Here is a 3,882-nt window from a genome sequence, read left to right as displayed (position 1 = left end):
TAAGAACCTACAACCAAGGTTACTTTACCCAGCAAAGCTATCATTTAGAATTAAAGGTCAGATTAAGAGCTGCACAGATAAGAAAAAGTTAAAGGAGTTCATCACCACCAAGCCAGTATTACATGAAATGCTGAAGTATATCCTTTAAGAAGAGGAAGAAGAAGAAAAAGGTAAAGATACAAACTATGAACAACAAATACACATCTATCAACAAGTAAATCTAAGAATCAAGTGAATAAATAATCTGATGAACAGAATAAACTGGTGATTATAATAGAATCAGGGGCATAGAAAAGGAGTGCCTGACTATTCTTGGGGGAGAAGGGGTGTGGGGATACGGGAAGAGACTGGACAAAAATCGTGCACCTATTGATGAGGACAGTGGGTGGGGGGTGAAGGCGGAGGGTTGGGTGGTAACTGGGTGGTAAAAAGAGGAACAACTGTAATAATCTGAACAATAAATATTTAATTTAAAAAAAAGAAGAAAAAAATAGAAAAAATATGTAGGGTAGCTAAATGGATAAGAAAACATGAATCATATATATGCTGTTTACAAGAGACCCACCTCAGAATGAAGGACTCACAGAGAATGAAAGTGAAGAAATGGAAAAAAAAATTCCAATGGAAATGAAAAATGCTGGGATAGCAATACTCATATCTGACAAAATAGACCTCAAAGTGAAGCCCATAACAAGAGATATGGAAGGCCACTTCATAAACTAAAGGGATCGATACAATAAGAGGGTATAACCCTGCTAAACATACATGCACCCAGTATAAGAGCATCTAAATACATTAAAAACTTCTGGAGGACTTACAGGGATAGATCGACAGCAATGCAGCCATAGTAGGTTGGTGTGAATGAGAATGCGTATGAGAAGAGAAGCTCAGTTCAAGTGCCCTGAAATCCGAACACTCACACAGGCTCTAAAGACATACGTTCTTTCAACTGGGAAGGGAGACACGATCCAAGAGGGTTTTGGAAGCTTCATGGGATTTTCTGCTCTGAAGAAAAGCCAGACACTGTTGCAGCATGTGAGCACCCCCTCCAGCCCACCACCCTGACCACAGTCTGACCTGCTAGCCCCAAACCGCTGTCTGGAAGCATGAGGAAGCCTAGCAGCCAAAGCTGACTCCTGTACAGGGGGGACACCTGGGGTGGGGGCAAGAAGCAGCCGTGCGCAGGAGCTGAGACAGATAGTACAGGAAGGGCTGAGAAATGGACTCATCAGGAGGCAGCCCCTGGTGAAGGGGTGACACTGTACTGGCCTCTTGCCCATAAGCTTGTTGGCTAATGGAGCCAATGAGCTCCTCCCCCGCCCAACCCCACAGGGCAGGATGGAGGTTTGGATCTAATTCAAAGACCCTGATGGGCCACAATCCCCAAAGGTACAGCAGAGGACTCATGAGTCCCAAATTTCAACCACACTGAGGGTGGGCTCCTGTCCTCCCACCTGGGGTTGAGCAAGAAGAGCAAGGACAGCCTGTCAGTCCTGCCTGTCACTCACCTGCTCTGCTCCCACCTGTCCTTCCTTCAGACACATTCCCTCCCGCCTCCCTCCCTCTCTGCTCACGGATGAGTGGGTGGGAAACTCATTCTGGTGGCCTTGGTCTGTCACAGGTATTACATGAGCCTGGGTAACCAGATTCTATAGCATAGGTCACCAGAGCTCTGCACTCAGACACAGGGAGCCCCAGTTACATATGAAGGTATCATATTCCAATTTGGCTACCAGTGAAAAATAAATTCAATTCAAATCAGCTTAAAAAACAAAGAATGTGGGGCAGGGTGTAGGGGGAGGGCTGTGAGAAGAGGAGGTGCTCCTGCTCAGGGGCTCCACTAGCTCATTAAGACTCTTCTCTTTTTTTAAAGATTTTAAAATAGATTTTTAGAGAGTGGAAGGGAGAGGGCAAGAGAGAGAGAGAGAGAGAGAAACATCCATGTGAGAGTAAAACATCAATCAGCTGCCTCCTCCACACCTCCTACCAGAGATCGGGCCCTCAGCCTGGGTATGTGCCCTGGGTATGTGATGTTATTTTAGCTAATAAGCCCCATTTATTATTTATTATTCAAATAGTTGATGTCACTCTAACTCAAGATTGGTAGATCCCAGATGGCTCTGGTAACCACCAACACACAATATAAAAAATGCCCTTCCAATTCCATAGAGTAGCTCAATCTTTTAAAGAACATTTTCAGATTTTGGCCTCCCTTTATATTCATAGTCATCCTAGATTAGAGTTGACAAGATAGGCATTCTTATTCCCATTTCACTGACTGAGTAAGTAAGGTTATGAGGAAGTAAAATGAGAAGTCAATCAAGAGTCAGGTGTTTGGGTTACTAGCAGCAGATGACCTTGGTTCACAGCTTGGACTCTCTTGGGCATCTCCAGGCCCAGCACTAGTAGCAGCCATCTGCAGATTGCTTTGTAACTTATACTTGTGGCCCCTAACAGAAGACAGGCAGCGGCTGACCTTGGCTTGCCCCTCCTGGGAGGCCCCAAAGCCAGCACACCCAGTGGACAGTTTCAGGACATGTCAAAGCACTACTCAACCACCTCTACAAGGGACACAACCCAGAAGCTGACTCAGCAGTCACCAGAACCCAGCTGAAGTAAGTCCTGCTCCATGGGGTGGGCCTTTGCACAGCTAATTCTCCAGAGTGGTTGGTCTCAGCCAGTCTTTGCAGGCAATAGGCCTGGGGGTAAATCTCTCCCATTGACATGCCAACAGCAATCAAAGCTCAACTACAATAGGAGAGTGTACACAACCCACATAGGTGGAGAGGGCACACCTGGAGTGCCCAGCTTAGGTGGTCAAGGAGGCTGTGCCACTGGATCTGACAGAACACTACTCCATAAGGCCACTCTACCAAGCCCAAGAGATGCAGAATCTCTGCCTAACACATAGAAACAAACACAGGGATGTGGCCAAAATGTGGAGACAAAGAAACATGTCCCACATAAAATAACAGAACAAAACTTCAGATAAAGGAATAAACAAAATGGAGGTGAGCAATCTACTAAATGCAGAGTTCAAAACACTGGTTATAAGGATGCTCCATGAACTTAGTGAGAATTTCAACAGCAATAAAGGGCATGAAAACCATAGAAAAGAACCAGTCAGAAATAAAGGATACACTAACTAAAGTGAATAATAATTTACAGGGAATCAACAGTGTCCCCAACTAAACAGCTGGCATGCTTTCTGTGGCCTTTTGGCAGGACACAGGCAATGGTGACTTTGCACTTCCCAGGAGGTCCCAGAGCCAGTGCACCTGGTGGACAGCTTCAGACCACACCAGATTATAACTCTACACATCCACAAGCAACAGACTCAGTAAGCACCAAAGCCCAACTGAAGCAAGTCCTGATCTATAGGGGTGTCTCCTGCACAACAGCTCTTCCACTGTAGTCACAGCTGGTCCTGTAGGTCAATTCCTCACAGTGACACCAACAGCAATCAAGGCTCAACTAAAACAGGACAGTGCACACAGCCCACACAGGGGCTCTCCTAGAGTTCCCCGCTCAGGTGACTGGAGAGGCTGAACTGCTGGGCCATACAGGACACCTTCTACACAAGGCCACTCTACCAATTCCAGGAGACATAGCAGCTCTACCTAATACATAGAAACAAACACAGGGAAGCAGCCAAAATGTGGAGACAAAGAAACATGTCACAAATAAAAGAACAGAAGAAATCCCCAGAAAAAGAATTAAATGAAATGGATATAAGCAAACTACTAGATACAGAGTTCTAAACAATGGCTATAAGGATGCTCAAGGAACTTAATGAGAGCTTCTGGAACTTAATGAGAACATCAGAGACATGAAAAAAGACCAGTCAGAAATGAAGGATACACTAACTGAAATCAAGAATAA

This window comes from Myotis davidii, unplaced genomic scaffold (genome assembly GCF_000327345.1).
Source record: "Myotis davidii unplaced genomic scaffold, ASM32734v1 scaffold536, whole genome shotgun sequence".
NCBI lineage: Eukaryota > Metazoa > Chordata > Mammalia > Chiroptera > Vespertilionidae > Myotis > Myotis davidii.
The sequence above is the reverse complement of the archived record's forward strand: the minus strand, read 5'-3'. Positions refer to the sequence as shown.